The sequence below is a fragment of the Marmota marmota genome, unplaced genomic scaffold (genome assembly GCF_001458135.2).
Source record: "Marmota marmota marmota unplaced genomic scaffold, marMar, whole genome shotgun sequence".
In the NCBI taxonomy this organism is placed as follows: Eukaryota; Metazoa; Chordata; class Mammalia; order Rodentia; family Sciuridae; genus Marmota; species Marmota marmota.
The window spans coordinates 9,363,570-9,373,409 of record NW_025999949.1 but is presented as its reverse complement, the minus strand read 5'-3'; positions in this window follow the sequence as shown (position 1 = coordinate 9,373,409).

Genomic DNA, 9,840 nt, shown 5'->3' with positions numbered 1-9,840 from the left:
CTTTGGTGAAGACTAAATTAAACAATATAAAGCCCTGAGCAGTAAATGGTACAAAGTAAGTGACAAATATTGATGATGATTATTGTTATCACTACTACTATTATCTGGATATCTTTTCTAATGTTTCTATTGCAAATCTGTGAATTATCTGTTATTTCTATTTCCCATATTTATATTAGGTTATTCCTTCCCATCAGATCACATTGCAAGTGTTCTTTGTGTGCTATGAATATTAAAACTTGTCTAGTCATGGTAGGCTATGCTGTCATTTTAGCCAAAGGTTGGGGTCTCAGCACAATAAAAATTTATTTCTCAACTTTCCAAAAATATTTTGTGGGCCAGGAAGTTCTGGATTTTGTAGCTATAGCATCCAAGAAATGTTGCTTTCAGAATTGTTGTAGCAGAAAATAGAGATCCTGAGGCTTGTGGCAGACAGCTTTCAAGAAGTCCTTAATGATCACCAGGTTCTGAGTTTTGTGCCCTCAAGTGATTCCCTCTTGTTGGGCATAAGCTGGAACTTGCTTATAACAAATGGAATACAGTAGAGGCAATAGGAGGTCACCTACAATATTAAGCTGCAAAAACATTGTGGCTTCTAAATTGTGCTTTCTCTCTTGCTCAAGAGGCACATTCCAAACATTGTAAGAGTGGAGGATTAGCAAAAGACATAGGCAGGCGAAGATTATGAAGGCCCTAGAGTTTATCCATCATTCCTTTCCATTTTTGTCCCTGTCTCAACGTCATCAGCCACTTGCAAACCCAGCACTGCAGAGGCCTTACTGATGAGTTATGTACGTGACAAATGTTGGGCCCAAAGTCACCAAGCACCCGGTCCAGGATGGTGAAGCAGTACATATCACCATCTTGGGCCAGGCAGAGATAGGCTCCTGTCTGCATGAACTGCCAGTTTTTCCTTCCAACTTCCATGTAGCATGGGATTACCAGGATTTGGCAGTTCAGCATGGAGCCCTTGCAGATAAACCCAGGAGAACCTTGGGTGGAGTCAGGAAGCCTGCTGCACTTCTGAAAGAGAAGGAATTGATGGTAGTGGAGGAGGTGGGGCCCAGAAGTTGTGTTGTGTTCTTGGTTTTTGTGTCTTCAGAAGAGATTTCAAGCAAGACACAAGATGTAGTGCCGCAGTCCGGCTGGGCAAATAACTGGGAGGTGACAAGCAACTTGAAGGTTGAAGCGGGAACTACTTTATTGCAAGAGAACTCAGTGGGAACTGAGCGAGAACTCAAAGTAGCGGGCTCCTAAGGTAGTGGAACCGCTTCTCTGCGGCACAGCAGAGGTATATATACCCAACTAATTACACACAGCTTGACTCAATTAACATCATCTAGATACAGCAGTCAGCCAATAAGGAATCCTCATCATCTTAATGGCTCGCTGGCGTTGCTTCACAAACCACTCCTCCTGGTAAACTGCCAGGCACCATCTTGACTTGATTTGCATCCCCAACAATGTAGTAAAAGAATAGCAAAGTTTATGAGAGGAGAAAGGAAAACATCCTCAAGAGAAGATATGTCCTCTCAGGAAGGAGAGTGACTATTTACCATTGAATAGCAACATGGAGATAATATTTGTGTTATACATTAGTCATTGTTCCTGTCCAAAGGTGATATATTTTAAAATTGTACATATTTATATTATCCCTTCAATATTTCAGATACATAAACTGAACCAACTTGAAAACTACTACAGTGCTCAACAGCTTTTGATCCTTATATGTTGTTTCCTGTCAGGCTTTTTTGTTTCTCTCTTTTCTGCTTGTCTCTTCATTTGTTACAGGGATGCCTCAGGCCTTCCCTTGTGCCTTAACTTTGCTTATTTCTAATGCAGAAATAATGCCCTTTGTAGTGAGTCCCATGAAGTACAGTGTGGTGTCCTAGTGTGGCAGAGTGTTGGTTAAGGCCACCTGATTCCAATCTCAATTCTTTTTATTTTCTGACTCTGTAATCTGGGCCAATTATCTAGTTCCCTTGTACCTCAATATCCTCAACTTTAAAATGAGAAAGACATCTTTTTACACCACAGAATTGATAAGATAAAATAAATCAGTACATAAAAGTAATTTAGCATAAGGCCTAATGTATATCATGACTAAATAAGCATCACCTGTTTTCCTAATGATAGGAGAAAATATGTGTTGAAATTTAATTTTCATTATTTTCATCTGCATCAGAAACAATTATCTTATTCAGTTAATGAAGAATAATTAAAGGAATAGATTATTATTTACATTTTAAATAATGAAGTATACTTTATATACAAAAGAAATTTGTACATGTGGGATAGTTTTGGTAACTTACTTGCATAAAAAAATGTTGATTTTGTTCACTATTTATTTTTAGTAATTCTGATAATGTCTGATGAAATGTGCTATGTTTCCTGGTGAAATTTTAATGATTGCTTCAAGGAAAAAAACATTCGATAACAATATATCAACCTAGGGTGCATTTTTCTTTTTCTTTTCTTTTTTAGAAAAATAGTTATTTATCCACTTGATTTTTTAATACCATCAGTCAAGAAAAGGTATTTGAGTCTTGCCTTAAACTCTTTCTGCCATAAACAAGTTCTACTAATATCAGCATTACTAGGTGGAGTGTTAGTCTCAGGTGCCTGAACTATTCACAGCTATACCAAGACCTGTGCACCAACATTCCTTCCAGGAGCACAACACCCAAGCACACAGGGGTGTCAAGTACAATCTAAAGAAAGGGAAGATATAACAAAATGTTTAATTAATTTCTTTCTCCTTTTGTCTCACATTTGCTATCATAGTTAGGTGTGATATTGCTTATAAGACATAAGAGGAATTTCCTCTTATCTGTTTTAGAGTTTGCACATCAAATTATGGTATGTATTTATCCATCTCTTCAACCATTCATTTATTTATCCAATAAGCATTCTGAACACATCTGCTGAAAGAGAAGGAATTGATGGTAGTAGAGGGGGTGGGACCCAGAAGTTGTGTTGTGTTCTTGGTTTTTGTGTCTAGCCATTGTTCTAAGAACATAAGAAGCAACATACAGAAGACAAAAACATCACCAAAAAATAAAGCTCTGACCCTTGAAGAATGTACACTCTTAAATTCAGGCAATTCATTCAGACATAAGCAAGTAAGTGAATTATAACATAATGCTCAGAAATCATATATACTGTGCCTGCCCAGAGACGGAAACACTGAGGAGGTATCGTTTGCTCAGAAACTTGTAAGAAGCCAGAGAAGTGCCAGGGAGCCTGGAGCAAGAGTGATGACACATACAGACTGAGGACACCAAGGTCAAAGGTTCTGAACATAAAGTTCTTGGTATGCTTGAAAACTAGAAAAAGATCATTAAAGCTGAGCCCATGAGCCCATGGAAGAGCTCTAAGAGGAAAGGACAGAATGAAGCTAGAGGTCAGAACATGTAGGGTATTGAACTTTGGGAAAGAACTTTAGGCTTCAATATATATAAATATAAATGTATGTGTATATATATATGATTGGAGAATCCAGGACAATGAAAGAGGTACTCTGACATAAATTTTAAAAGGATTTGTCTTCTTATTTTGCAAAAGCATTTGCTCTCCAGTCCTCACATTTGCTATGCCTTTGCCAGAATCTGAGTCAGCTTGGAAGCCTGTACCAATTACTAGTGGGGAATGGCCAGGATGTTGAGTATCTCCATCCATGGGGTAGTATTGGCTGGGTGCCTCTGGAGCCAGTTTTAATGCCCTGTAGAAAGACCATCTGAGTCTTACTGAGTTCTCTCCAATAAAATGAAAAGTAAAACCTCTGGCCCCAAGTCGAGTAAGGATGTAGACCACAATTGCAAGCAGAGGTTTCTTCATTCTTTTGTGTCTCATTCATTCATTCAGCAAGTATATATTGAATCTGTACTATGTGCCATCGCTGTGCTAAGCACCAGAGATGCAACCATAGATGAGATAGACAAGATTTCTATACTCATAGATGTTTTAGTCTGTTGATGTATATGTGACTCAAAGGTCAAAGTAGCTAGAACTACTCCTCAGTTTTAAAAAGTACACCTCTACCCCAAATATCACACTAGGTTCAGTTTGGCTACCAGAACCCTCAAGTTGTCATGCATTTGCCCAATCTCTCTCTCTCTCTCTCTCTCTCTCTCTCTCTCTCTCAATCAATGAGAGGCCTGGATTTATAGTCACTAGTAAATATGTACTCTGTGACATGCTCATGGTTGTAGTTCCATCTTTGGACAAAAAAGCAATTTCAAGCTTCTAAGTGAAGACACTTTGCTGTTGGCACATTGGCTAGTCACTTCTTATATGTTAAATAATCTAAGACTTAAAAGATCTTATTAAATTAAAATGAAACAATGAAAGACACAAACACAATCATATCTTGTGAACTAGAATATACATGAGAAGGTTTAAATAATTCACTCTTTTCTTAGAAGAGAGTCAACCAAGATGTAAAATCAACCATCTCTTTATATGCAGGGACTGAGTGTTTTAAGGTTTTATAAAAAGTTCTACAAAGAATCTTCATAGATTTATATAGGCATAGATTGATAAGAAATGTGACCAAATTAGTTTTTTGAGTAAATGAACTCATTAATAAACAAGCAAGCACTTGCGGAGAGCCTATAGATGGAGAATGGAGACTGCTTTGATTCTGAGAATACCTGGAAGTCTGACTTTGAATTTTGGCCAAGATAAGAAAAGTGAGACTTAGGATGTGCTGCTCAAAGTTCAAACTTCCTCCAAAGACAGCTAAGATTTCTTTGTTTGCTGATGGCTTTCACCTGGTTTAACCAGTTAGGCATCCAGGTGACCCTATGTGACCCAAAGAACTTTAAGAAGATCCTTCTAGGAACTTCTGCTTCAGTCCTTCTGAGTTAAGATTCATCATGCAAATCTTTGCAGTTTAGTTCAAAGATGAAGCACATTGCTGTGTGAAAAGATCCCTAGAAAGCTAGTGTCTTGATATCTTTTGGATTCTCAGTGCCGATTGATGTTCTTTTTCTCTTAGTAGATCTAGTGTTTACCTTTAAATAAAAGTCTTATGTAAATATGCTCTAGGAGTCACAGGAATCCTTTGAAAAATCTGAGCTTATAACATCTTTGCACCATATATATTTAGCAATACTCACTTTTTAGGAAACTGGTCTGACTCACATTCCCATAGATTAGCTTCAGTGCTTTAGGAAGTTCATAGAATATCTAGTCTTATTTGCCTGTTTTCTTTCACTAAACATAATGTCATTGAGATTTATTCATGTTGTTGTGTGCATTAGTAGTTCTTTTACATTCATTTCCCTGAAAGGATATGCCACAAATTGTTTATCCATTACTCAGTTGGACACAGATTGTTTCTGAGAGTTATTATGAATAAAAATGTTCTGAATATGCTCGTATAAGTGTTCTTCTTTGTTTATCTGTGGATATGTGTCCTTGTCTCTCTTGGGTATATATGTAGGACTGGAGTTGTTGGGTCATCTATTAAGAATACACTTAACTTTACTGAAAAAGTCCAGATACTTTTCTAGTGTGGATGTGATATTTTATATTTACACCAGTGATTTTTTTATTGAATCATATCCTCATCAACAGTTCTTGGTAAATGTTTTAAATTCAGATATTTTAGTAGATTTGTAGTGTTATCTCTGTAATTTCTTGCATAAAGTTATTCTATGCTTCGATTTGTATAGTTTTATGTCTTGTTTCTGTGTTAATTGATCTTTTCTTTTATATTATATTATCAACTGGAGAACTCACCCAGTGAATTTTTTATTTCTGTTATAGTATTCTTCAGTTACAGACTTTCATGTTATTCTTTATTTTTTTCTGTTTTAATTCTGCCATTGAAATGTGCTATTTATTTCCTCATTATGTTCATGCTTTCATTTATATCCTTAAACATATTAATACTGGCATTTTAAAGTCATTATTTTGCCAGTTTGATCAGTTCTATCATTCTGTACAACTGCTTTTGACTGATTTTTTTTCAGTATGAGTAACATTTTCTTACTATTTTGAATGTCTAGTAAGTTTTGTTGTATACTGAACATTATGGATCCTATGATGTTGAATATGTGGACTTGGGGATTTTCTTTAATAAACATATTTTTCCTAGCAAGCAGCATTTTACTTACAGATTAGATTGATCCCTTTCAGGCTCATCTCTGTATGTGTGTATTTGAAGACATGTTTCGTTGTGTTTGTTTTTACATTTATTAGTGCATTATTGGTATATATGATAGTGGGGCTCATTTTCACATATTCATTTATTCATTATTCATTTATTATTTCACATATTCATTTAGCAGTTTTCTTTATTTCAGTCTCCAGTACTTCCTCTTCAATCCCCAGTACTTCCTTGAGGTTCATCTTTAAGTTTCCTCAGGATGAGGCTCAGGATGAGGCTTGAATATCCTTTACTTAAGGACTAGGTAAATTACATTCCTAAGGCCTACATTTTGTGTGTGTGTGTGTGTGTGTGTGTATGTGTGTTTTAAGTTAAAAGCCATTATATTCCATCAGGATTCCCAACTCTAAATGCAGCACTGTATGAACTCCAATAATTATTTGATTTTCACCATTTTGGTAGTGTTTTTTTTTTTCCCCCAAGATATATTTCTCCTGGTATTGTGCATACCCTATGTATGCACAGCTTGATACGGGGGCCAAAGACTAGAGGGGATTCCTCTGCTGATCTCTGCACCTCCTTCTCTACCTCTGACAACATGCCTGGCAAATTCTGGCTTACTTAGCAGCCCCAAATTGCAAATATATCTCCGTAGCTTGGAGAGACTGTTGTTCTTTAACAGGTTTTCCCTTCTGGGCCCCAATCTAGAAACTGCCTTGGAGAAGAAAGTGAAGGCAGTTATTGGGTTCGCTTCTCTAAGGGATTGCAGTCCTCTGCTATCATATGATATTTGGGAGCAATTTATAAATATTTTGTCCAGCTTTAGAGTTATTTATGGCAAGGTGTAATACAATACCAGTTACCAGCTACTCCAATATGCACAGAAATAGGAGACTCTCCATGAGCACCTTTTCATATGCTTACTGACCACATTTCTATCATTTTGTTAAAGTGTTTGTCCAAGTATCTTTACTTTTCTAATCTTTTTAAAAATTGATTTTCAGGAGTTTGTTATACATTCTTTGTTGTTGTTGTGCTGGGAATTGAATCCAGGGTCTTGTGCATATGAGGCAAACACTCTAGCAACTAAGCTATATCCCCAGCCCTTGTTATACATTTAATGGTTTTTGTCATATTTGTTGTACATACTTTCTATACAATAATCAGTCTTTGATCTGTCTTTTAGCTTTCTAAATTGGAAATCAACTTGTACCACCAGGAAAAAAAAATGCCTGGATAACTAGGGTCCTGAGGAGAGTTTTCTTAATAAAAAGTAATAGTTTCTTGCCCAGTTTCTAGACCTTAGGTAGTTTTTGTTTGTGTGCTTCAGCACTCATTAATTAAAAAGAGGCTGGGTCCTTAGGAAAAAGGAATCACAACAAATGTACATGATAATGATTAACGCAGTTCTTCCTCCAAAAAGATTCAAAGCCATTTGCTCAGGGAACTAAACACTGGAAAAAGAAACTACCAAACCTATTGAGGACTTGCACTAATACTACGAAACCCAAAGCATCATCATGTCTGTTCCTACTCTTGGTTATAGTAGGAACAATAACAGCCACATAATAATTGAGATTATATCTAAAGTCAGTCTCAATTCAGTACGTTAGAAGAAGAGATGTACCCTGTTATCATTTATCCAGTTCCCTAATATTAATTGGGATAGAAATACTTGGTAGTTGGCATAATCTCTACACTGTGTACTTGACCTGTGAATTATACCATAATGGATAAGGTCAAGTGGAAACTTCTGAAACTACCTCCTGCAGCTAAGATAGTAAATATTTTATCAGGAGGAAGAGAAAAATGGCAAAAATTATTCCTATCTTTTAGGTGGTACTTCCTACTATACCTCTATTTAATTATCTAAATCTGGCCAATGCAGAAACTAGAATAACTGTAGACTCCTGAGAGCTCAATTGATTAATAGCCTTGCCTGCAACTGCTGTGCAGGATTTGGCATTTTGCTAGAGCAGATTAATATAGTTTGAGGTATTTGCAGCCATCCTACATGAGAAAAGGATTAGAAAGAGTGTTTCTGTGGAATAGAAAACAGCACACAGTTATGGTCTTGAACTTGTCCTGGATTAATATTTCTGCTATCTATCATAATAGGGTCCAAAGGGTCTGTATCATCTGGACATTCCAGTAGAATATCTCAGGTGTGGAGGATGCTGCCACCAGAAGTTGAAAAACCATACCAAGTTTGTTTCCTTTCCCATGGTGGGAAGTGCACAATGTAATAATTTGTCCTTTAATTTGAACATGTCTCAGAAAGTCCCTGACCACTAGGCCCTGGAAAAATTTTACTAAGGTGTCAGGCCTCTAAATTGTTCTCAAGTTTATCCCTCTAGCATCTGTACTATATGGGCTTTGCCAAGTCTTTTAATGTCCTAGCCTCTTGTTATCTGGCCTAATTAATGAGATAGCTTTAATGTAGTCAAGTCTATATGGCACAAGTGGAAGGATTTCTTGCACCTCTGCATGAATCTGCTGCAGAATCCTTCCCTGTAGGACCCACTATAAACTGGCAATGCTGCATAATCCTTTCCTGTGGGACCCACTATAAACTAGAAACAATCCAGGAGCACAATCTGGACATTCCCAAGAATATCACATTGATTAATTATATAGATTACATCATGATAAGTTATAGGTATTAATTATATAGATTGCATCATGATAAGTTAAGGCAGACCAAACAAAAATGTAAGTTGGAATGATATCTCAGGATTGAGCATTTGAAGAATGAGAGGGAACAAACTATATGCAAGACTCCATAGCATGAACTCCTGTGTTATCAGATATTGTTTCAATAATACCCCTCTTTCAGTTCATACATGAAGTATCCTTGTGACCAGCTAACGGAGAATAAAAGCTTGAGTTCCTTGCATTTGGATGCAAGTATAAAATGGTCAATGACTTCAAGGCTTAACTAGGATGAGGAAAAAACAGTAATGAATACATAATTCTTCTAATAGTGTGCAGGTTGTTCCCTTGGTTGGACACAGAACTTACCCATGATTAAGTGACGTAGGATAGTAGATCAGAGACAAGAATAGCAAAGTTGATTGTGATTGGGGAAGGAGAAATATAGGAAGATTGAAGACAAGAAAATCTGGAGTAGATGGATGTAGATAAGCACATGCGAACAGGAACAAAGTGAACTGATGATCGGATTCTATCACAGAGACCGTCCTTCATGGAAAACACACTAAGTAAGACACACAAGTAAGCAAAATGACTTTGGCAAGGCTAAAATTAGCATTTGGGAAAACCAAGCACATAGAGTACAAAAATTTAAGGAAGAACTCACTCTTGGATGCTGTCCCTAGAATGAGTGCCTTTTAAAAATGTTGTGACCTAGAAACCTCTCTTACCTCACTTTAGTCAAGGGATGCCAACCAGGTTCTCTCATTGTTTGAGTAATTGAATCAGCCATGGTGGCTGCAAAACATGGGCCCCCATTTGCCAAGGCTTTTCTAGTTACTACTTCTATATTTTTAACCTGCTATCAACAATCATAAGCACTTGATATGATATCATCCCTCAAGTAAACAAATTGGTCATTGGTGGCAAGGTGACTATGTTGAGCACCTTTCAGCTTGGAAGGGCCAGTGTTTCATTCAAGTAGGAACAGATACCCATTCCAGGTGTATGTTTAATTTTTCACCTCACAAAGGCTCAATAGACAGTACTTTCCAAAGGTGAACGTATGATCC